Source organism: Amblyomma mixtum, chromosome 10, assembly GCF_055824585.1.
Source record: "Amblyomma mixtum isolate Tamu chromosome 10, ASM5582458v1, whole genome shotgun sequence".
NCBI classification, from domain to species: Eukaryota; Metazoa; Arthropoda; class Arachnida; order Ixodida; family Ixodidae; genus Amblyomma; species Amblyomma mixtum.
The window spans coordinates 158,599,243-158,625,683 of NC_143021.1; the positions used below are offsets into that span (position 1 = coordinate 158,599,243).

The 26,441-nt window shown below is 46.1% G+C and overlaps 2 pseudogenes; both read right to left on the minus strand.

The window, feature by feature from the left end:
• Positions 1-493: 493 nt before the first annotated feature.
• LOC149327490 (uncharacterized) lies at positions 494-1,088 on the minus strand (annotated as a pseudogene).
• A 12,804-nt stretch (positions 1,089-13,892) lies between these two features.
• LOC149327491 (uncharacterized) lies at positions 13,893-24,328 on the minus strand (annotated as a pseudogene).
• Positions 24,329-26,441: the final 2,113 nt, after the last annotated feature.

The following is a 26,441-nucleotide window of genomic DNA, read 5'->3' on the forward strand; positions in this document are numbered from 1 at the left end:
CGCAAGAAGCCCCTTCGGTCCTCTCTACATATCACCAAATTACCACATTTTACAAATTCAGCCGCATGACACTGCCACCACCCCACAGTACCTTGTCGCCCTTATCCAGCGCCACATGGCGGCAATTACAGACAGGCTGCTTTATTTCACCCCACCGCCTCTCATGCTTTCATCCCACCTTTCCTCCTGATTGTAACACCTGTGGCGTGCCCAAATCCACACTTTTCCATTACCTTTGGGAATGTCCTTCCCCAAAGGCAGTATCCCCCATCCCCAATCCCACTCATTCTTCCTGGGAGGCTGCTTTACGGACCGCTCAGCCCGCCGGCCAGAAATGGCTAGTGGATCGGGCTTTACGCGAAGCACAAGCCCGTGGACTCCTGGACCAGTAGGGGACCACCCTGGAAGATTTTTTTTTTTGTGTAATAAAGTTGTTTCCATCTATCCTTCTCTACTGCCATCACCATGTGCTGCATAACTGGCCAAGCTGCAATCACAGCCTAGGCAGCACTATTTTTACGAAGAAACTTTCTAGGGCATTTACGTGAGTGTCCATAAAGGCCTCTTCCTTCTCTACTGTAATCATCCTCCCTCCCTTGTCTACGTGCAAGTACAGGTAGCACATAGTGCTGCCCACCAGGTTCAAGTGCAGTTGTGCTTGAACCTGGCAGTAGTACTTGTGCGTAACCTTCAATGAGCCTGTGGCATCCAAGCAAAAGTCTGGCTTTGCTTGCCCTGCTCTCACCAAATCATCTGGATGCACATCACGGAGTGTGTACAGACACTTGACATCGAGCAGCGCTGGAGGATGGCAGTCACAATGAAATGACCCATCTGGACTGCAGCCAAGCAAGATAGGGATATTTCGGCAGTACCATCAAGCCCCAGTCATCTAGCCTGCTATTTATGTGCTGTGTTTTAAATGCAGCAAGTGCAAAAGCCTTAGCCAGCTCTTCAAACTCTATGTCATACCGGATGGCCGGACGGAAAATTGTTGTAGTATTGAATATTTTAGCCAGCAACGATGAGCAATTAACCTGCTTTGACCGGCACACGTCCTTGAATATGGAAGCAGTTATTCTGCATTTACGATCAAAAGATCAAGCAGTGCATTCTCTTTGTTTTTTTGTAGCTGCCGCAATATTCAAGGAAGTCAAGGGTTCGACAGAATCCTGTCTGGCGAGGGAGAGGCATAGTGGTGAAATAAAACGTACACTCGCCAAAAGATGGTTTATAAAAAACTTAGTTTGACGTTTCGGGACCCGTACGGGTCCCTTGTTCACAATGAATGATGGACGGAATGGGCCGCTTCTTATATGCGCACTTGACAACGCAGTGAGTGGGCGTAGTTATCCGGGAGATTACCCTTCGTCCTGTTAATGACATGATCCGTGGTCTGTATATAAAAAGATCCTAAAAGCAGTCGTGACGATGTGGGTTTCATGGTATCTAATATTGTGGCGTTCTCCCAGTCAATGGTGTGGTTCTTTTCTTGAGCATGCTCTGCCAGCGGGTTCGATGAGGTGCGACATTTGTTTACGTCGTTTTTATGTTCTCTTAATCTTCTTCTGAAATCGCCTGATTCGTCAATGTATGATGCATCGCAGTTTTTGCAGGGGATTTTGTACACCACTCCGGGGAAACGTGTGCGCTCCAGACGATCTTTCACGTGACAGAGCTGTTGTTTCAGCTTGCTGGACGGCACGTGCGCAGTGCGCACGTCGTATTTCGAAAATATCTGTGCCAGAGCCTCACTTGTCCCCCGGGCGTAAGGAATGCTCGCGCGCTTCTCTTGTCCGATGAGTCGGGGTTCGGCAGGTTGCAGAGAGCGGCGTTGTTCGTTGTGCAGCAGATGTCGAGGATAGCCATTCCTCTCGAGGTCGGCGCGGACTTTATTCTGCTCGGAACAGCGCCGACCGGGATTGGAGCAAAGACGAGTTGCACGGTTGTATAGAGCTGACGCGACGGAACGTTTGTGGCCAATGGGGTGGGCGGACTGAAAATCCAAGTACTTCCCAGTGTGTGTGGGCTTCCGGAAAACAGTAGTGGCAGGACCATCGGGAGTGCGGAGAACAAGGACATCAAGAAAAGCAATCCTTTCGGAAACTTCTTCTTCCATTGTGAATTGAATTTTGGGTTGAAAAGAATTTAGGTGGTCCAGAAACGGTTTGGCGTCCTTGCGGGGAATTACACAGAAACAATCGTCCACATACCGCAAGAAGAGCTTCGGACGAGTATGGAACGATTGCAGGGCCGAATTTTCAATAGACTCCAGAGCGAGGTTGGCACAGGTTACGGATACCGACGCACCCATAGCCGTGCCAAAGATTTGCCTGTAGAACTCGTTGTTGAAAGTGAAATATGTCTTCTGCAAACAGAATTTCAGGAGACGGCATAGATCAGCTGTTTCAAAAGGCGTTCGGGATGGCAGTGATGCGTCTTCTTCCAGTACCCGCTCGCAGCATTCGACAGCGAACTGAACAGGGACGCATGTGAACATGGATTTTAAGTCTGTATTCTTTATGATAGTCTGATGCCTCATGTAAAATTTCGCACCTGAAACCGGCGTAGTTTTTCCGCAAACGAATTTTGAAGACAAGCGCTCCTCGACGCGAGGTGGTGGTGGTGAAAACTTTTAATTTCTGAAATAGAGTTTGGGAGCCACAGAGTGGCCACGCTACATGGTCGGCGTCCCTAGTCCGGGACACCGCATGACAATGCCCCGTCTCTAGCCCGTTTCACCAGAGCCCTTTGGGACTCAAGCGAGGAGCAGTTGAGAAGGGCAGTCTCCCATGCCTCTCTGGAAGGGGTAGGGGAAGGGGGGAGGTGGGGATTTTGAGTACATGCCCACACCATGTGGAAGATATCACAGGTCTCCCCACAGTGTGGGCATCGCCCATCCGTGTTAGGATCGTAATGCTTTAAGATTGCAGGACAGAGTAGAGTACCTGTCTGCAGGCGCCTTAAAGTTCGCTCCTCCGTCTTACTCAGCCCCTTTGCAGGGGCCGGGAAAAGGCGCGGCACCCACTGATCGAGCAACTTCTACATGCCACCCTGTTCTGTGACGTCACTGGCGGGGCGGCGTGTCAAGCTGGTTGGGCGCGCGCTGGCGCTGGAAGTGCAGGGGAAAACTGAAAATTGGTTTTGAGGAAAGTAAATGACGCAGTAATGGACACCCGAACCGCGACGTAAGGGAGGAGTGAAAGAAGAAAGGAAGAAAGAGGTCCGTACTGGAGCTCTCCGGAATTATTTCGACCACCTGTGCAATTTCGCGCCATCCCAACGTGCCTGATGTGGTGTGTACGCCAGAGTGATGGGTCACGGCAACTTCTGTTGTGCTGTGGGGTGCACAAATTCTTGATCTGTGACAACGGGCGTGATCTAGCGTAGGTTTCCTAGCGATAAGAACCTTCGCGACAAGTTGGTGAGAGCTGTCCGCCGTGTAAACTGGTCTCCGAGGAAGCATTCCCGTTTGTGCTCGGAACATTTCGCGCCGGATTGCTATGAAGAAAGCGTGTACTTCAAAGAGATCTCTTTGAACTCGCTAAGGCTTCGTTCAACTGGCGCTTGAAGGCATATTCTGTGCCAACGTTATTATAGTACAACCGTCTATCGCAGCAGCCAGCTGAACGAAGCGCGGCCGTCAAGAAGAAGCGGTATATTGGATTGTAGAACTGTAGCTGGCGTGAACTCACTTCCAAACGCTCGCCGTCGAGATTAAGCTTCGCAGAGAGGACTGTTGGTGATGCATGCCCCTGTAAGGACGCTGTGCACAGCGGCAACGTTCCGGCAGCAGATTCTTTCATCAGGCTGGGTCGGCCGGCACTGGCCACACGAACAGCTGCCGCCGGGAGCATCTCATTAACTTTTGTTCTGACGACTCTGTCACAAATGCATGCACGAGAAATGGCTCAAGTAACCACTTCTCCGAGTTCAGACCGTCTCCGTGCTGCAGGTGACGCGGCCTGTGGTGTGACTCGGCTGGCTCGCGCGGCGGTGTATCATACCTAAAAGGCGACTCGTCCAGTCCAAAATCGTCGAATGAGTCGTCTTCTAAAGACTCGCTGGTCTCGGAAAAGCTGTCCTCCGCGCTTTCAGTCCTGTCGACAGCGCGGCTCAGGGTCTCTGTGATATCTTCGGGGACTTCACAGCGCGGCGAACCCGCTCGTGACGTCACAGTCTATACCGCACGAAGGCACCTCCCCGGTTTCGGTTTTGCGGTTTCGGTTTCGAGTGTTGCGTTTTTTGCTGTTTAAAAATTATTTTACGGTTGCTTTTGAAAACCTTGTATCGTACACATTACAGGAGGTTCTTAGGAACACAAAACAGCCATTAACTTAAAATGGCTGAAAAATCGCCGGAGTTGCCCTTTAAGCTTGGTAACAAAATCAGCCGAATCTTTCACATAAGTCAGTGTTCTTCCAACGAGGGGCCTGAGGACTTGATGCAGATACTTGGACAGGTTATGCAATGGCGAACGCGTGAAATCAACAATAGGCCTGAGAGGCACGTCCGGTTTATGAATCTTCGGTAAGCCGTAGATAGCTGGTGCTGAGCCGTTGTGGCATAACAATTTGTAGTAAATGTACCTCTTTGAAGGAGGGACAAACTTGAACACATCGGTTAGCAGTTTTTGAAGCTCTGCTTCTACTTTTTTCGTGGGATCCCGGTTCAGCTTGGCGTATGTTAGTGCATCCTGCAGCAGGTCGGACATCTTTGAAATATATTGAGTACGGTCTAATATCACGGTTGCGTTTCCTTTGTCGGCCGGAAGGATTGCTATCTTTTGATTGTTCTTCAGCCTCTTGAGTGCATGCTTCTCAGAAGTGGGTAAAGTGCTGGGCAAATTTGAACGTTTTCCAAGCGCCCCAATAGCACGCGAGCGTGCTTCTGCTTGAAACTTCGGATCCACTAGGCGAACTGCCTGCTCAACGGCACAAGTCATTTGGCCTACCCTTGGTGCGGCGCCTGTGTTGAAACTGAGGCCACGGCTCAGGAGGGCATGTTCCACGGGATCCAAGTTGTGCGACGACAAGTTGTAGATCCCCGGTACAGTATGGCTGCTTCCGGTGGTTCCGAGTAAGCGCTGGAACTTCGCTTCCTGGCTGGTGACCCTTTCATCTCCTGTTCGGGTTGCGACGAAGTTGGCATGAAGCAACACGTCGGAGATGGAGATTTGTGCTGCATAAGTTCTCTGTCTCTTCAGCCGGGCTCGGTTGGCGTGAGCCTGTAAAGCAAGCCAAAGGCTTGCTTTACAGAAGCGGACAACAGAAGCGGACAACAGAGTCATCGGACAACAGAAGCGCGCGAGCATTCCTTACGCCCGGGGGACAAGTGAGGCTCTGGCACGGATATTTTCGAAATACGACGCGCGCATTGCGCACGTGCCGTCCAGCAAGCTGAAACAACAGCTCTGTCACGTGAAAGATCGTCTGGAGCGCACACGTTTCCCCGGAGTGGTGTACAAAATCCCCTGCAAAAACTGCGATGCATCATACATTGGCGAATCAGGCGATTTCAGAAGAATATTAAGGGAACTTAAGAACGACGTCAACAAATGTCGCACCTCATCGAACCCGCTGGCAGAGCATGCTCAAGAAAAGAACCACACCATTGACTGGGAGAACGCCACAATATTAGATACCATGAAACCCACATCGTCACGACTGCTTTTAGGATCTTTTTATATACAGACCACGGATCATGTCATTAACAGGACGAAGGGTAATCTCCCGGATAACTACGCCCACTCACTGCGTTGTCAAGTGCGCATATAAGAAGCGGCCCATTCCGTCCATCATTCATTGTGAACAAGGGACCCGTACGGGTCCCGAAACGTCAAACTAAGTTTTTTTTTTATAAACCATCTTTTGGCGAGTGTACGTTTTATTTCACCACTATGCCTCTCCCTCGCCAGACAGGATTCTGTCGAACCCTTGACTACGTTGCCTTCCGCGGAAAACATGGGCCCGCTGCAATCACCGAGATCCGTCAGTTCGTTTCCCTGAAATCAAGACTGGCCTCGTTCCAGAGCCACTTGCGCTGCAACTCCCGTTGCAAGGCACACGGGCTTATGCCAAAGTCTCTCCGTCTACCCCTGCTCGTAAAGACACCGATCGGAAGAAACGTGGTTGCTCAGGCAGAACGGCGTCTCCTTCAGGCCCGCATCATGGAAACAAAAGCCAGTATCAAGCGCCTTGATAATGAAGCGTCCTTCTCGCAACGCAAACTTCAGGATCTTCTGGGCCCTGATTTCGTCGACGTGTTGCTTCATGCCAACTTCGTCGCAACCCGAACAGGAGATGAAAGGGTCACCAGCCAGGAAGCGAAGTTCCAGCGCTTACTCGGAACCACCGGAAGCAGCCATACTGTACCGGGGATCTACAACTTGTCGTCGCACAACTTGGATCCCGTGGAACATGCCCTCCTGAGCCGTGGCCTCAGTTTCAACACAGGCGCCGCACCAAGGGTAGGCCAATTGACTTGTGCCGTTGAGCAGGCAGTTCGCCTAGTGGATCCGAAGTTTCAAGCAGAAGCACGCTCGCGTGCTATTGGGGCGCTTGGAAAACGTTCAAATTTGCCCAGCACTTTACCCACTTCTGAGAAGCATGCACTCAAGAGGCTGAAGAACAATCAAAAGATAGCAATCCTTCCGGCCGACAAAGGAAACGCAACCGTGATATTAGACCGTACTCAATATATTTCAAAGATGTCCGACCTGCTGCAGGATGCACTAACATACGCCAAGCTGAACCGGGATCCCACGAAAAAAGTAGTAGCAGAGCTTCAAAAACTGCTAACCGATGTGTTCAAGTTTGTCCCTCCTTCAAAGAAGTACATTTACTACAAATTGTTATGCCACAACGGCTCAGCACCAGCTATCTACGGCTTACCGAAGATTCATAAACCGGACGTGCCTCTCAGGCCTATTGTTGATTTCACGCGTTCGCCATTGCATAACCTGTCCAAGTATCTGCATCAAGTCCTCAGGCCCCTCGTTGGAAGAACGCTGACTTATGTGAAAGATTCGGCTGATTTTGTTACCAAGCTTAAGGTTGTGGCGGTTGACGACGATGACATCATGGTTTCTTTTGATGTGAAATCCATGTTCACATGCGTCCCTGTTCAGTTCGCTGTCGAATGCTGCGAGCGGGTACTGGAAGAAGACGCGTCACTGCCATCCCGAACGCCTTTTGAAACAGCTGATCTATGCCGTCTCCTGAAATTCTGTTTGCAGAACAAGCCTTGGCAGCAGCGGCAGCATGCCGTGAACACCATTTGAAAAACTACTCTTTTGCAGTGCCGTCTACTTCGAGGCCCCACCGAACGTGCATTCGAAGCGCTGCGTCGACTTCTGGCTCTACATTTCACGGATCCGCCCCAGTGACGAGGGATTTCCTGGCAAGAAGTCATCTGCACATGCGCACCCAGCCAGCTCGACCCGACAAAAAGCGGAGCATCTTCGGCCACCCGTCACTTGGCAGCAGCGGCAGCAAGCCGTGAACACCATTTGAAAAACTGCTCTTTTGCAGTGCCGTCTACTTCGAGGCCCCACCGAACGTGCATTCGAAGCGCTGCGTGGACTTCTGGCTCTACATTTCACGGATCCGCCCCAGTGACGAGGGATTTCCTGGCAAGAAGTCATCTGCACATGCGCACCCAGCCAGCTCGACCCGACAAAAAGCGGAGCATCTTCGGCCACCCGTCACTTGGCAGCAGCGGCAGCAAGCCGTGAACACCATTTGAAAAACTGCTCTTTTGCAGGTTAGTAGCCCTATGTTGCCATAATATCTATTTTAATAGTATTTCTGCTGCTGCTGCTGCTGCTGCCATTTGCTGACATTTGCTATGCTTTTTGCATTACTGAGATTCATTTTGCGACTACTTCTGTACACTTCAAGCAATGTCTGATTCCTGTAGCACGTGTGATGTGATCATCTCTGAGGATGAGCCATTTGTGGAATGTTCCAAATGCGAGAGCAACTATCACTTTGGAAAATGTACTGATCTTACTGAAAAGACCTTCAAATCGAAGTATGAGGCCACAAAGAAAGCGTGGCAGTGCCCATCATGCAGAAGTGCAGGAAGTATAGCAATACATGTAGTAAAGAGAGTAGTGGCTCTGAAACAGATATCAAACTTGCGCTCTTCTCAATTAACCAAAAGTTAGAGCGGCTGATGCCCCTGGCAGAAAAAATTGAAAGCATGGAGGAGTCTCTTAGCTTCATATCTTCGAAGTTTGATGAATTTGAGCAAAAGGTCGGCCATCAAGAGGCTGATATCATGGACCTAAAGAAGAGGATATCGGAGCTTGAGAAAAAGGATGACTTAAATCAGGCAGCACAAGCTCAGTTTGAAAAGGAGATACACGATCTTGAATTCCGAAGCAGGCAGCTGAACTTGGAACTGCATGGCATACAAGAAGTGCAGGATGAGGATCTAACAGTCATATTGAATAACGTGGCTGATAAACTTCGAGTGCCTCGCTTGATGGAATCGGAGATAGCAACTGTTCATCGACTTCCCGCTAAACGTGATAAGACGCCAGGCATCATTGTGCGTTTTGCGAAGCAAGCTACAAGAGAAAACTGGTTGAAGAAGAAGAAGAACTTAAAAGATAGCGACCCGCCCATTTGCATGCAAGAAAATTTAACACGCCGAAATAGAGAACTGCTTCAGGCAACTAAAGTCTGTGCCAAAGAAAAAGGCTATAAGTTCACTTGGTATGTCAATGGAAAGGTTTTCGTTAGGCGAAGTGAGGGAATGAGTGCCATTCATGTGAAGGTAAAGAGCGATTTGGATCGGCTATAGCACTCAGCATGGTATCTTTCGAGTTTCTTCTTGAAACATAATCGACATGCAGCAGATGTATTATCTGCCGAGTGACTTGAACCGCACTGCTTCGTGTGTTGCGCTGACAACGCTTAACGCTATTCACCTGAACGCACGCTCTGTAAAAAACAAGATATTGTGTTTAGAGGAGTTCTTTGGCGAATTTTCATTTCCTTTTTCTTTGATCATGCTCAGTGAGACTTGGAGCACACATGATTCCGAAGTTTTCAGGATGACCAATTACAAAACTTATTACTTGAACCTCTCCGGCCTCCAGGGGGGTGGAGTGGCTTTACTGGTGTCAGATGACATTGAATGCGACAAGTTGGACTCGCACAGTCTTATTACTGAAGATTTTGAAGTGCTATCAGCCTGTACTGGCAGGTTCGTGTTTTCGGTTTGCTATCGTCCACCGAATGGAAATATGGTTAGGTTTTTGGAATTTTACGACTGTTTTCTTTCATTTATAACAGATAATAAATACACTCTAATAGCTGGAGGTGATTTTAATATCGATATGTTGAAGGATAACTCCTCTACTAGAGACTTTAACGCAGTCTTGGCCTCGAACGGATTTATCAATCTTATTAACGATCCAACAAGGGTAACACAAGAAAGTGAGTCACTTCTTGATCTGCTGATTACGAACACTTCCCAACCGATAGTTGAGTCGGGCGTAATATCATGTGCGATCAGTGACCACCTTCCAGTGTTTGCATGCATAAATAAGACTAGACTGGTAAAGTACCGACAGGAGAAAGCGAAGTACCAAAGTATAACCAATGCTACCCTCCATTCATTTCACAGTTCACTGGAACAAGTTGAGTGGGATAGTATTGACGTTACCAGTGACGCAAATGAGGCTTACGATGAGTTCCTCCGAGTATTTAAACAGCTCTACCATTCCTCTTTCCCGCTAAAATTGCGTGCAATAAAGCGTAAAACTCGCAAACCTTGGATATCTTCTGAGTTGCGCCAAGAAATTAAAACGAAAGACAAACTGTACAAATTCTTTTTAAAGACACGTTCAACAGATGACCTAAGCATTTTTAAGAAATACAGAAATAGATTAACAAAAAAGCTACGTCTCGCTCGTGCGGAATACTTCGCGACATTTCTTGAAATTAAAAATGGTCGCCACGATCTGTTGTGGTCAAGGTTGAATTTCTTACTGAGGCGTGAGCAACCACAGGCTGCCCCGCGGGCTTTAAAGCTTGATAACAAAGATGTATCCGGCAGAGAGTTGGCAGATGCCTTCAACAACTTTTTTACCAACCTTGCCCATAACACCCCGTCAAGTGATTTCAACACCTATTTTAGCTCTTACAATAGGGACACAATATTTCTGAACCCAGTTACGACAAAGGAGGTTATATCAGTCGTACAAAGCCTAAATAACAGCCATAGCTGTGACATTGACGGCATTCAAGTGAGGCCTGTCAAGCATGTTATAAGAGTTATTGCCCCTGTTCTTGAAGATATATTTAACTTATGCTTTACTACGGGCACATTTCCTAAAAAAATGCAAATAGCCAAAGTAACGGTTTTGTATAAGAAAGGAGACCGCAATGATTTAGGAAATTATAGACCAGTATCGATACTCCCAATATTCTCGAAAGCTTTTGAAAAAGTTCTCTATACACGGTTGTCTGATTTTATTGATAAACATGACCTATTGTCACCTAATCAATTTGGGTTTTGTAAAAATAAATCTGCCGAGTTAGCACTACTCGAACAAAAGGAATATATACTAACACAGTTTGAAAATAAGGCCTTTGTTATTGGTGTCTTCGTGGACTTCTCGAAGGCATTCGATTTAGTAAACCACAGTGTACTCCTGAAAAACTTGGAGCGTTGTGGTATTCGTGGACTGGCTCAAATGATCCTGAAATCATATCTTTCGCATAGAAAACAGGCTGTAAGCATAGACAATGTGACATCTGAACTAAAACTTGTTACTTCTGGCGTTCCCCAGGGTAGTATATTGGGACCATTACTTTTTAATATGTACCTAAATGATATCTCCAACATTAACTCCGCCGCTAAATTTATTATCTACGCTGACGACACTAGCATCTATTTTACTGGAAATGATCTTGATCTCCTTGTTCGGGAATGCAATGACACCTTGAGTGAATTACAAAAGTGGTCCGAATCCAGATACATGCGTATAAATGAGAAGAAAACAAAAGCTGTCATATTTCGTCCTAAAAACAAATTACTTCCTTCCCCCATCGAGATTAAACTAAACTCGCGACGTATAGACATAGTTGAACAATTTAAATGCCTTGGAGTAGTTTTTTCTTCCAGCATGTCTTGGGAACACCACACGGACCATATTGTCACGAAACTGGCTCAAATAACCGGAGTCATAAGTCGGCTCAGATACGTCATTCCAAGAACAGTAAAGTTACTCCTCTACAATTCACTTTTCTACTCCTATTTAAACTACTGCCATCTAGTGTGGGGCACAGCTACGGTTAGCTGTCTTCAGCGTATCTACATTTTTCAGAAAAAGTTTCTTCGTCATGTTTACAATGTCCCCTGGGACTCGCCAAGCAAAGATCTCTTTCTACAAAGTGGTGTGCTAAAAATACACAACTTGTATAAATATCGCTGGAGTGTCCGGTTTAAACTCGAAACACGTAGACATGTAAACCACATACGTAAACTTGCTGAACTACATACCCGAGATGCAAGCTACACAACAAGGTATGCGGAGACATGGATAGTCCCGACCCCACGGTTAAACTCGGGTAGAGAACGCCTGCAGTTCACTCTTCCGTCCCTGCTAAACGCGTATATATATAATAATTTTGACCTTTTCAGTTCGTCAAACAGGTCTTTGCGTGCTTTGTATGCTAGCATGTAGGATTTTTGGTTTGTGTGTTTTTTCTTCTTTCTCTTTTTTTTTCTTTGCTGCCATTACCTGTGTCTACCCAATGTGAATATTGTGTCAATATTGTATAATGTTCTTTCGTTTTCTCTTGTATTGTATACTTGTTATCACGCTTTGCAACTGCCTTTTGTATTAAAAGCCTTGATGTCAAGCTGCTGCCAAGCGAAAGGGGGCTGCGGCTTAGTCAAGCTGTTTCTCAGCTTTTTCTGCGCCTCCGCTGTCTGTATCTTTACAAGGCAAAAATAAAGAATTTGAATTTGAATTTGAATATTTCACTTTCAACAACGAGTTCTACAGGCAAATCTTTGGCACGGCTATGGGTGCGTCGGTATCCGTAACCTGTGCCAACCTCGCTCTGGAGTCTATTGAAAATTCGGCCCTGCAATCGTTCCATACTCGTCCGAAGCTCTTCTTGCGGTATGTGGACGATTGTTTCTGTGTAATTCCCCGCAAGGACGCCAAACCGTTTCTGGAGCACCTAAATTCTTTTCAACCCAAAATTCAATTCACAATGGAAGAAGAAGTTTCCGAAAGGATTGCTTTTCTTGATGTCCTTGTTCTCCGCACTCCCGATGGTCCTGCCACTACTGTTTTCCGGAAGCCCACACACACTGGGAAGTACTTGGATTTTCAGTCCGCCCACCCCATTGGCCACAAACGTTCCGTCGCGTCAGCTCTATACAACCGTGCAACTCGTCTTTGCTCCAATCCCGGTCTGCGCTGTTCCGAGCAGAATAAAGTCCGCGACGACCTCGAGAGGAATGGCTATCCTCAACATCTGCTGCACAACGAACAACGCCGCTCTCTGCAACCTGCCGAACCCCGACTCATCGGACAACAGAAGCGCGCGAGCATTCCTTACGCCCGGGGGACAAGTGAGGCTCTGGCACGGATATTTTCGAAATACGACGTGCGCATTGCGCACGTGCCGTCCAGCAAGCTGAAACAACAGCTCTGTCACGTGAAAGATCGTCTGGAGCACACACGTTTCCCCGGAGTGGTGTACAAAATCCCCTGCAAAAACTGCGATGCATCATACATTGGCGAATCAGGCGATTTCAGAAGAAGATTAAGAGAACATAAGAACGACGTCAACAAATGTCGCACCTCATCGAACCCGCTGGCAGAGCATGCTCAAGAAAAGAACCACACCATTGACTGGGAGAACGCCACAATATTAGATACCATGAAACCCACATCGTCACGACTGCTTTTAGGATCTTTTTATATACAGACCACGGATCATGTCATTAACAGGACGAAGGGTAATCTCCCGGATAACTACGCCCACTCACTGCGTTGTCAAGTGCGCATATAAGAAGCGGCCCATTCCGTCCATCATTCATTGTGAACAAGGGACCCGTACGGGTCCCGAAACGTCAAACTATGTTTTTTATAAACCATCTTTTGGCGAGTGTACGTTTTATTTCACCACTAATATTCAAGGAGGTGGCCATTGTTATTTTTAGCTTTGAAAGCACTTCCAGCTGATTTTCTTCTCCGGCTTTGATCATGTCAGCCAGGTTGAAGTGACAAAGAGGTCTTTCCAGGGTTACTTCAAGAAACCTGGCTCTCCGGCAAATCTACAATCGCAGCAGAGGCTCATGTTGGGGCAACCTCAACAGACAAACAAATCACCTTGAATAAACCTGAGTGTGAACTGGAAGAAAACAGTTTTAAACGTGCAAGAAATTACAGAAAGGAACACAAATACTGAGGTTGCTTGCCAATGACTTGTTCAAAATAAAGAGCGCCTGTGTGGCTTTGCTAAGAAGAAGCTAAGCTAAACTCGGCTAAGAAGTGGCTGCTACATTTCTTGCTGCTGCTGACCACCTGTAGCATGCTTTGCAACTTTCCAGCAGGAAACACAGGCAATGTTCACAGAAGGTACAAATTTTCTGCAGCCACTGCAGTATTGGCGACTACTTTGCAGCTAGTCATTTAGCAAGATGGAGTCAACTTGTTAATCACCATACAGCAAAATATGAAGCAAGCTTACCTGCGCACTGTAACTGTCTCGCACTATTGGCAATAATGCACTTTACAACTCTTTTTCAGTATTATTAGGCCCCTACTTTTTTGACAGCTAAAACTGAACTGAATTTCCCTCACATCCCTTTTCACACATGGGCCAGATACAACTCAAGTAAAAGCCTGTAAATTACTGTTGTTTTACCTTTTGTACTGGACCTTCAGTCTCCCGAGACAGGGTGTCTCCATATGTCTGGGTGGCCCGCTGGTCCTCCATCTTCCTCCTTGTAGCATGTAATGCATCTTCAAGGAGGGTGCCTGCATGACACAATAAAACTATGTTACCCGAACATCGACATCGCTTGATTATGTATTCAAGATGTTATTTTCACGTGTGATTCCGTACTGAACAATACTTCAAATCAAGTTGCGTCACTGGGTATCAGCATGCAATTCTATTAACACAAGCTAACATTTCAGTTTTTTGAGGCGACAATGGGCCAGCTCAGCAGAATGCTTCACCCGGGTACCTACCAGGCATGCTGAACAGGTCCTGGAAAGAAGACTTGTTTACATGCTCTGAGAGATCCTCTCTGCGGCCAAAATGTTTTATCTTGCGTGTTGGTGTTGGCTTTTTTGTGCTGTCAGGATGCTCGGCAGTGCACTGAAGCTTGAACCCAATGTCGTCAATGAGGGCAGGCTCCACATTCCTTTTGTGCCTCTGTTCCAGGCAGCCGCCTCATCTGTGCATGTGCTCCCTGTCAGACCACGCTGTACAGCAATCTCTGCCTTCCATAGAAGTGCACCCACATGGCTGCATACACGTGCCTTGCCTGCCTTGCAGTTGCAGCGAGCAGTCAGCATTTCACCAGCCTTTCTGATGCAGGCCCAAGCTTTCCATGGTGTCTTGTTAATGGCCTGAGAGGGCCGCACCTCTGTCTTGAGACACACAATATCCTGCCTCATCTTGCGGCACAATACTTGGCCTACCCAGCCACTCTGCACATAATTATAGGAGTCTATGATCTTGTAAACTTCAGCTTGCTTGAGGTCACAAGCTTTTGTTTTAAGCAAGTACCACAAAATATGTGCACTTGACAGATCTGGCTAGAGCTTCATGTCATCTTTCCACTTAGTCACCAGCATGGGGTGCACGTAGGTGCCGCCATCTGAAAGAAAAAGGAGTAATAGTAGAGTGAGTTGTTAACAATCCATTTCACCAAACAGCGAGAAAAAAACATGACGACCGAAGAAACGACGACACAGGCCAGCATTTGTCCACTCTGTGTCATCGTTTCTTTGGTCATCATATTTTTTCCCGCTGTTTGTTGCAAAAAAAGGGACATTCACAGAACATAAAAATAGGAAAATGTGCACAGTACGGCATGCATGCAAGCTATGAGTCTTCTGGCTTGTTTCTTCTGGGCCCTTCACATCCAGCACATTCAACAACTAGGAACTAGCCCTGCTGTCTTCCATACATGGCATACATGATTTCGTCTTCGGCACATCAAATGCAACATAAACAGCTCGATCAGTTACAATGCGCACACTACACATAGCAAATGTGACGATGACTCCAGCAGTGCCTCTGTCTTAGATTCTAAAGCGCAACACTAAATCAGCAGCTTGGTTTCCTTTTTACGTTCTAATAACAGCCCTTTGGCGTATCAATCAGCCTCTGATTTTAGTAAATTCAAACTCCATTGGCCTTGAAACGATTGGTGCTGGCAACGGCGCAGTAGCTGAGAAGGCAAGTACATCATAATAAAATTGGCTTGCTTTTGGGGGTTCAACGTCCCAAAGCGACTCGGGCTATGAGCAACGTCATAGTGGAGGGCTCCAGAAATTTCGACCACCTGGGGTTCTATAACGGGCACTGAAATGACACAGTGGACGAGCTTCTAGAATTTCGCCTCCATCGAAATGCGGCCGCCGCGGCCGCGATCGCATCCGAGTGTTTCAGGTCAGCATCCGAGCGCCATAACCACCGAGCGACCGCGGCGGCCTACTCTCGATAAATTGGCTCGTAGTGGGAGCACTCAAGACGCAAGCGGCCGAAGCGATTGAATTTCAACGGTTTCAACGTGCGTACAACAGCAAACGCTGACATAGCAATGAGTAGCAGCAGTTTCGGCTCGTTCACGTTGCTCGCTGTAGTCGCTCGAGCGTCAGTTTATGAACGAATTTCGTCCATTTTAAATGATGTTTTCGGTTTCTAAACCCGAGCTCTTGGATCGCGATTGCCACTTTCGTTCTCAGCGTACGGCGTGTCACGTTTATTATTAAGAAAACCGGCTACAAAAACTACACACGTGAACTGGGAGCACAACACTTACCGATGCTGATTGTTAGCTCTCCCCGCAGGGAGGCGTCTGCAGCATGCAGACGTTGGTGAGTGGCGACACCACGGGGTTAACCCGAGCATCCGCAGGGACATCCCCGCAGGGGGATGATGGTGAACAATGCATCACCACGGACCCGAGCATCCGCGCTTAGCCGTGCGTGGCATCGCCGTGTCCGGGGAAAAGGGGATCCTGGTGGTTGAGCTGATGCCGAGCGTTTGGACCTTTAAGGCCCCTCGGCGGAGGCAACACACCACTTTGGCCCCAGCTTCCTGTAGACGGCACCTCCGGCCTGACCCGACCTGGGGAAATCGGCAGTCGCCTTTTCCTATCCTCCCCTCTAACTTTCACTTTCCTATCTCTTTCTTACAACTCTCCTGTCTCCTCCTCTCTTCTTCGTTTGTTCCTCTTTTTCCTGGCGGCGAGGGTTAACCGTGTGTGACCAACTACCCTGAGTTGAGTCATATTAGGTTATAGTTAAGGTGTACAGCTGGCGTGGGCAGGACTTGGTCGCAAGTTCCTGTCGCGTCCCCTTGTTGGACTCCGTGGTGAGTGGCTGGCACCATGACCGAAAAACTAGAATTTTTATGGCTCCCCCTTTTTCAAAACCAGATCGCTCTCTCAAGAGAGGGCGGAACGAAGCAGAAGAGTTTTTTCAAAAAAGAAAAGTCAGTTTTCCTAAGTACCAAGTGACAAACTCTGACAAACTCTGACAGTGACAAACTCTGGGATTTATGTGATAACCTGCCTAGCGACGTCACAGCAATATGGACTACACTTAAGGACACTATTCACTTTTGCATTGAAAATTTTGTTCCCAACCAGCGTGTACGTACAAATAAGCCTAATCCGTGGATTACTAGAGAAATCATTCATTTGCATCGCAAAATTAAACGCGCTAAACGAAGCGGTCATAAAACTACCTGTTTTCGCACGCTGAAAACTCAGCTAGCTTCTAAGCTTTCCGAAGCAAAAAAAAACTACTTTTCGCAGGCGCTGCCCAACTTCTTAAGAGAGAGCCCTGAGAAGTTTTGGCGTTACCTACGTGATTCTAAAGATGAGGTAAATCAGCTATCTATTGACGGCATGGTCTCTGAGATTCCTGGGGATATTGCAAATCACTTCAATAGTTTCTTTCATTCTGTCTTTGCCTCGAGTGATCCAGATTTGGAACTGCAGGTATCTGGATCTGATATATCAGGTGACTTTATAAGCTATGAAGGCGTACTAAACATGCTGCTAAACTTAAAAACGAAATCGGCAGTGGGGCCTGATGATATCCCTAATGAGTTTCTGCGCCGTTATTCCGAACCATTAGCCCACATTTTAACTCGCCTCTTCGAACTTTCATTAAAAGATTCTGTTGTCCCTGATGACTGGCGCTTAGCTCGCGTTGTTCCAATTTTTAAGAAAGGTGATCGTTTGAACGTTAACAATTACCGTCCCATATCGCTAACTTCAGGTACCTGCAAGCTTATGGAGCATGTTATATCTAAATATCTTATGTCATTTCTGGAAAAAAATAACATCCTGTCTCCCTTTCAACATGGTTTTAGAAGAGGCTTATCTACGGTTACTCAGCTCGTCACTACAGTTCATGAATTCGCTTCATCGATTGACAATGCTGGACAGGTTGACGTCATTTTTTTAGATTTCAGCAAGGCGTTTGATCGCGTCATGCACAATAAGCTCATCTTTAAACTTCAGCATCTTGGTCTTCCAACAGCACTTGTCAAATGGATTAAAACCTATCTTTCCAACAGAAAACAGTTCGTCGATGTTAAAAAATCTCATTCAGGTATTTTACCCGTTACCTCTGGTGTGCCTCAAGGCAGCGTACTTGGGCCTCTTTTATTCCTTATTTATATCAATGATTTGGTTAACTCCGTAAATACGTCCGAAGTCAGTATTAGACTATTCGCTGATGACTGCATTCTGTTTAAGAAAATTAGCAGCACTACCGACCAAGAATGCTTGCAGTCAAATCTTAGTAATGTCCTAGAGTGGTGCACCCTTTGGTCCATGAAAATAAATAGCGACAAATCGGTTCTTCTTCAGGTTACTAACAAGAAAGCGCCATACAGTTTTAATTACGCAATAAACAATCTTCCACTGCTACAGGTGAGCGAATACAAATATCTTGGAGTCACCATTACAAATCGCCTTTCATGGTCCAGCCACATTAATAGCATTTGCTCGTCTGCTTCAAGGAACCTCGGCCTTCTAAGACACAAATTAAAACACGCTCCCTCTGAACTTAAACAACTTGCCTTCAACACACTAATTCGTCCGAAACTTGAGTATGCTTCCGTCGTATGGGATCCGCACTTAAAAAAGGATATAAAGAAACTTGAAATGATCCAAAGAAAAGCCGTCCGTTTCATTTTTAACGCTTACCATAGCTCTATCTCGCCATCCGTTCTGATGTCTACGAAGAACATATCCACTCTAGAAAGAAGGAGAGCACTCGCAAGGCTTAAATTTCTGTACTCATTTTACTCTAGTCAATTTAATATTAATGCTGCTCCCTATATATCCCCCCGTTCTACACGGCAGACACGCAATAGCCACAACCATAACCTTACCCCGTACTTTGCACGCACAAATACGTTCAAAAACTCATTTTTTCCCCGAACAATCACAACATGGAACTCACTGCCAGCAAATGTCTTTTCGGCTCAGGATGCCGCTGCTTTTGAAAAGAGTGTCTTATTGTATGTGTAAACTTAACAATATCATTGCCCTCTGTTTGGTTTTCTTCTTTTATTGTTGCCGGAACGCTGGATTTGCGTAGTGTTTGATATTATTTTTGCTTTTTGAATGTTGCCCCCCTGCTTGGTCTCTATGACTGCAGTATGTGTAAATAAAAAATAAATAAACAAGATAAGCAAGCTAGAATCCTGTCCCCCTTCCTAGTGTCAAAGTGTTTGACAGAAGCATTGGGCATTGGCTACAAGGTATCTAAAATGGCCAGCGGTGACTTACTGCTCGAACTGCGGGACAACGTCCAACACTCAAAACTCGTAAACATTGTATCTGTTGGGGATATTCCTGTCTCCGTGACGTCACACCGATCTCTGAACACCGTTCGAGGCGTTATATCCGAAAATGACTTTGTCCACATTACTGAAAAAGAGATGCTCGAAGGTCTGAGTGACCAAGACGTGATAGATGTTCACAGAATCAAGATCCGGAAGGATAATAAGGAAATAGACACAAAACACATGATCCAGCACACTGCCCGAAACAGTCGAAGTAGGATATCTGAAAGTTAACGTAAGACCATACATTCCCAACCCTCGCCGATGTTTCAACTGCCAAAGGTTCGGTCACGGCTCACAAAGTTGCCGCGGCCGGAAAACGTGCGCGAAATGCGCCTCGAAGGATCATTCTGATCAATGTGACGCAGCCCCGCACTGCGCAAATTGTGAAGGAGACCATGCAGCGTACTCCAGGGCGTGTCCGTCCTGGAAAAAAGAAAAGGAGATAATCACCATAAAGACAAGGGAAAACATTTCATTTAAAGAAGCGAGAAGGCGTTTTGCACTCACGAACTCATTCTCCTTCACAACAAAACAAAACTTCGCCGATGTGGTGCGTGGGCGCGGCGCACCACACCAGGCTTCGGCACCCGTCCAGGTCACACGCAGTGAGCCTGTGGCGGTGCCATCCGCGCCCGAAGGCAGAGCAGCTAACGCTGCTCCGCCAACTGCAAGTCAGGCTGCGCAGACCCCCGGGTCGGCAGGCCTCAAGACCTCTTCCCACAGGTCGAGGTCAAACTCGAATGCGAACGTGCCTTCTGCACGGTCGTCCAGCACCTCCGCAGAGGCGATGGACACGGCCCCGGGCAGCCCCGGGCAGCCCCGCGCCGTCCACGTCGGACGGTCGGCGGAGCTCTCTGGATCGATCAAAAAAAGACAGGCCCCGAGTCACGGGGCCATCAACAACTTGATCTACCTTTCCACCCTATAGAAACACAAAATTAAGATGGCTTTCATAATACAATGGAACTGTAGAGGACTTTTAAACAATTACAGTGACATAAAAGAAATACTAGGAGCACACGCTCCAGTCGCCTTATGTCTACAAGAAACAAATTTAGGTCCCCAAAAAAATAACTTTCTAAAGAATTACACTGTTTTCCGCCGCGATCGGGAACAGGCGAGCCGGCTGTCGGGAGGCGTAGCCATCATAGTGAAACACGGTGTCCCGGCTCGAGAGCTTAAACTAAAAACAAGACTCGAAGCTGCCGCAGCCACTCTGGTTGCCCATAAAACCATCACAGTGTGCTCACTGTATATCGATCCGCACTTTAATTTAACATTACATGACTTAGAGGATCTTTTAGAGCAGCTACCAGGGCCATACCTGGTAGTTGGAGATTTTAATGCACATTCATGTTTTGGGGAAGCGAGAAAACCGACGCTAGAGGCCATCTCGTAGAGGATTTTATTTTATGCAATGACGTCTGTTTACTCAACTCTAATAAACCAACATACTGCTCCCCAACCTCGAGGAAAATGAGTGTTTTAGATTTGTCTTTTAGTTCACCGGCTGTTTTTAACGATTTTAACTGGAGTGTTTTAGACAATCCATATGAAAGTGATCATCTCCCTGTTGTAATAAGTCTCTCATCATCGCCAACAGTCGTTCCCACAAAAACCACGGTGTTGGAAGCTAAATTTAGCTGACTGGCAACTTTTTAGTGCAAAAGCCACATTAGAGAAAATAGTTTTAGAAAATACTGACATCAATGAGATCAATGAAAAGTTCACAAATTGTATCTTAGCTGCCGCACATTTAGCTATTCCTCAATCCTCTGGAATAGTAAAACAAAATCACAAATACTGGCACACAAAAGAATGTAAAGATGCAAAAAAGAAACAAAACAAAGCCTGGGGCATTTTTCGGAGATATCCAACACATGAGAATCTCATAAACTTTAAAAAAGCAAGAGCAAAAAGCACGATACATCAGACGCAACGCAGAAAGGGCATCATGGCAACAGTACATATCCTCGATAAACAGCTCAATAACATCCAAAAAAATGTGGGAGCAGGTGCGGAAATTCACTGGAAATTTTACTCCTTTCACATTTCCAATGCTAACAACACCCGGTACTCAAACAACATTAGAAGAGCAGGCTAACATATTGGGTGAGCATTTTTGTACAGTTTCAAGCTCATCCAACTACACACACTCCTTTCAAAAGCACAAAACAATAGTAGAAAAACAAAAACTTCCCTTCAGAACATGTATACATGAAGACTACAATCAGCTTATTACAATGCAGGAACTAAACACAGTACTAACATCCGGTAAAAAGACAGCACCAGGCCCAGACAATATACATTATGCCATGCTTGCTCACCTCTCTGAGACTGCCATAGAGGCTCTCCTAAAATTTTTCAATAAAATATGGATGAGTGGAGAAAGCCCCCAAGCATGGAGAGAAGCAATCATAGTACCCGTTCTAAAACCTGGCAGACCACCAACTAGTCCCGCCAGTTACACGCCAATAGCACTCACTAGCTGTATAGCAAAATCATTCGAAAGCATTCTAAACATCAGACTAACCTTCATACTTCAGTCCCGGCGACTTTCAGATATACACCAATGCGGGTTTAAAAAGACGTTCCACAACCGATCACCTTGTTCGCTTTGAGAACACAGTCCGGGAAGCGTTCATCCACAAGCAACACTGTATCGGGGTCTTCTTCGATCTGGAGAAGGCTTACGATACCACGTGGAGGTTCGGTATCCTCCGTGACCTAGCGGACCTAACTATCCGCGGCAGGATGCTGAGCTGTTTGAACGACTTCCTAACCAACCGCACGTTCCGAGTCCGCCTAGGCGCAACCTTCTCCAACACTTTTGTACAAGAAACTGGCGTACCCCAGGGGTGCATCCTCAGCACGACCTTATTCATCATAAAAATGAACTCCATAGGAAAAGTAATCCCAAAATCTATAATGTACTCAGTTTACGTAGATGACCTCCAAATAGTATGCACGTCTTCCAGCATACCTACTTGTGAGCGACGGATACAAATAACAATAAATAAACTGGCTACCTGGGCAGATAGAAACGTATTTAGATTTTCCCCTCAGAAAACAGTAGCGGTTCTGTTCTCTTTGAGACGAGGCCTACAGGCCGACCCTACACTATATCTAAACCAGACCCCACTACCTGTCAAACAAGAGCATAAATTTCTATGAGTAACTTTCGATAAAAAGCTCACTTTCTAGCCACATATAAATAGCTTAAAGAAAAAAGGTTCCCAGGCCCTCAATATACTGAAACTACTGTCAAGAAAACGCTGGGGGTCTGATAGGGCATGCCTGTTGCATATATATCGTTCTCTGGTTCGCTCTAAGTTAGACTATGGGTGCATAGTATATGGCTCAGGAAGACCATCCTACATAAAACGACTGGATCCTATCCACAATCTTGGTTTAAGGTTGTCTTCCAGTGCTTACAGAACTTCACCAATAACAAGTCTGTATGTGGAAACGAATGAACCTTCCTTAGAAGATCGAAGAACTGCACTAACTTGTACATACATCCTCAAAATCCTTTCTCAGCCCAAACATGTGTGTTACTCAATTCTGACGAAATGCCCATCCCGAATACTCTTCAACAACATGCCTCACGCGATTAAGCCGTTGCTCTTGCGCTTCGAAGAAAAATGCCAAGCTCTGAACATACTAAACGAAATTAAAAATATTGCCCCAAGAAACGAAGCGCTACCACCATGGTACACTCTCCCCACAGTGTGTGACGTCACACTAACACGCCTCAGTAAAACCTGTACGCCACACGACCATATAATACAAGAATATCTAGCACTACAAGAAAAATACAGAAATTACACTGCATTTCATACTGACGGGTCAAAAACTCATGCTCATGTAGGAAGCGCAGTCATACAAGGAAAAAATGAAAATGCAGTACGACTGCCCTCATGTGCTACAGGTTTCACCGCGGAGTGTTATGCCATTTGTGTTGCGGTACAAAAAATAACAAATGAAAACATCAAAAAGAGCATCATTTATACAGATTCACTGAGCGTCCTTACAGCATTAAACTCCAAAAATGCCACGGAGCAACTGATTGGAAGCATCATACACAATATAGTAAAGGTCACAACACAAAAACATGTTATAAAATTCTGCTGGGTTCCCAGTCACATTGGCATTAGGGACAATGAGAGAGCCGACATGTGTGCTGCACAAACCAGAACCATGGAAATAAAACATGTGAATTTGCCTCCTAGGGATTACATGAAGTTAGTGCATAGCAGACTAAGAGCCAAGTGGCAAGCTTCTTGGGAAAATGAAGGACACAACAAGCTGCATACCATAAAGCCCATTTTAAAAGAATGGAAATCATGCCGCCATAAAGAGTGTTTTATCGAAGTAATTTTATGTCGTTTACGCATAGGTCACACACACATCACCCATAACTTCTTATTAACAAAAAAAGACAAACCTCTGTGTGAAATGTGTGGTGAGGAGCTCACGGTAAATCACATTTTAATTTCTTGTTCGCATCTCGAAGAACTTGTAAAAAAAATTTTTTTACGGTATTTTACAATGAACACATTCCATTTCATCCCGCATTGCTTTTAGGCGAGCAAACACTTGTCGAGTTTTCACTTGTTTGTAAGTTTCTAAAGAAAGCCAATGTTTTAAATCTATTATAATGTAACCACCGTACACTTGACATAACATCATCTAACCTTGTGTTTGGCGCATGATAGCCATAGTTGCTTATGTGCCATAAAACCCCATATAACTAACTAACTTGATTGTTAGCTCCGTCAATGCCTGATCGTCGGATCCTTGTTGATTGCTATCGGCGCTTGCGGTCGCTAGCGCCATATCGCCCACGCAGATCCAATCAATGAATTCTCCAAAGGCGTGCAGCGAGCGGATACCGATGAGTAAGCAATTCGTAGCTCCGCGAGTATCTCACACACCTGCAGCGACGGCAGCGTTTATCAGTCCAAAATGGCGTCGACACTAGAGAGCACTAGAATCTAAAATCATGTATACGGTCCAGACGACGCCCGTTCCCACCACCAGGACTGGAGTGCCACTGAGCGAAGGAATTCGAAGGTGGCGAAAGAAGACTGAATTTATTTACATATTTGCATGAGTCAAGATCAGAAGTGTTTGTCCTAGTGTACGTCCCCCGCCCCACCCTGTCTCCTGCCAGAACGTCGCGGTGCTAGGTACGCAGAAGAGCCACCAAAACGAGGGCCCTTGACTTCCGCCATGGTCGCTAAGGATTGGGAGAGGGAACGTCCACCTGCTCGACATCTCCCCGTTGGGCTTTTCTTTTGTATAAAAAGGGAATAAACTTTTCTATCGCTGACACAGTTCTTAAGGCTTTGAATGTAACGAGGTGTTACGACTCCACATACTGCGCGGGTCCACACGGGATGGAGAGGCATCGAGACACCGTTTGACTGAGTTGAAACAAAACAGATATATTCAATAATTACATGTTAACAATATTTCATAACTATTCTTACTTTCAATTTATACATTATGTTACAGCTAACAGAAGCTATCTCAGCTTAAAGTGTGAGGCCACACTGAAAACTTTTTTTTATTCAGCAGCCAGGACAATAATAATCATTTTTTTCTGATTAAGCATGTTTTATTCAACTTATCCAAATATTTAAAGTACAAAAATTGGTTCAATTCAATATTTGCAGTTAATGTTTCTCAGAAATATCTTATATCTACTAATCGCGCTGGCAATGATAACTACTGGAATGTTGAACTGAGGAAACCTTTGGCATTTATGTAGCTGAATGTGTGACCTCACATTTGAGAATATACTTCTTGAGTCCCACTTTTTATCATCACCAGCCTATGACCACTGCTGGCCAAAAATTTCTCCAGTTAGCCCTGTCCTGTGCCAGCGGCGGCCACCTTATCCCAGCAGAATTGCTCACCTCATCTGCCCACCTGACCTGATCCTCTCTGCGGTACTTGCTTTTTCTCTGAATCCAGCCGTCCGTTACCCTTAATGATAGTAGGTTATCTCGCCTTCGTGTTAGATGCGCTGCCCATATGCCTGTTCTGTTATTCTGACTATGATGTTTTTAAATTAAGTTAATAACATCGTAGTTAAAATAACAAAGCCAGCATGGGTCAAGAAAACACGCTATTGTGTTTTTTCGTAAAGCATGCGTAACTGCACAAAGCATTGGTTGCAAGCACTCGTGCCTTACGTGCTGCATTACAAAAATACTCGTATAAGGTCCTCATCCCACTGTCCCTTGGGCATTTCTTCCTGTGAGAGTCCGCTAGCATTGTGAACATAAAGCTTTCTGCATTATAATGCTCTTTGCATTAGGATGTCCTTGCAACATAATGCTTTTTGCATTATGTTAGCATTATCATAGCATGCTATAGCAGAAGCCTCTAGACAAGTGGTGATCCAAGGAACAGTAGGTCGAGGGCGTAAAAATTTTTTTTCAATGCAGAGTTTTTCGGTTATTACAACTGCAGTATTTAAGCCAAATAAATGTTCCATTGGAAATTGAACTGGGAGTAACTGGTTTCAAATGGGAGTAACTGGTTCCATTTGGAAGCCACCTGGTACCTCTTTGAAACTCGGTTAGAATTTAACTGGCCCAGTTGGGGGCCAGGGGGGAGGCAAATGTTCCAGTTTTCCAGCAACTGAAGAACATCGTTTCCCAGTTGCTGGAAACGGAGAAACATCGGGAAACTGGGTTGGGAAACTGGGAAACATCGTATGAAACATCGTTTCCCAGTCTAGAGGCAAACAGGAGGAACTGGAGACAAACTGGGAAGTAAGTGGTTGCATTTGTGGGTCAAGTGGGAAGTAAAAATCCCCATTTGAGGGCCAACTGGGCAGAACTAGTCGTGGGTAAAAACCAAATGGGAAGTTTTTTTACCGTTGGAGGGACGACGAAAAGGAAATAAACGCTGCTATGGCTCAGTAGTCATTAGGCGCAGAAACGAACGTACTGTGCAATTAGATTGAAGCTGGCTTATCGGCGAACATCAATCCGATAGCACTGTGTGCACTGCATGCGAAAATGCCGGTAGGCGCTCTCCTGGCGAATATCGCCACTTTCCTCAAAACTCTGCATTGTGTGTTTAGCATGGGTCGCGCTGCAGCGAACATATCGTTTGCCCATGTTATTAGCAATGCTATTTTTTTTTATTAAGCCCGCTCTCTTTCTATCTCCAGCCCGTTGTGGCATAGACGTTTCGGGCAGGGTGGCGTTACAATTATTTATTTATAATTGCCCAACCACCGAAACGAAGTTCTATTGCTGAGACCGTGATTACTGAGACATGCCGTTAGACGTGACTGCCGCGGACCGGCGGAGGTGCGAAAATCGCGGT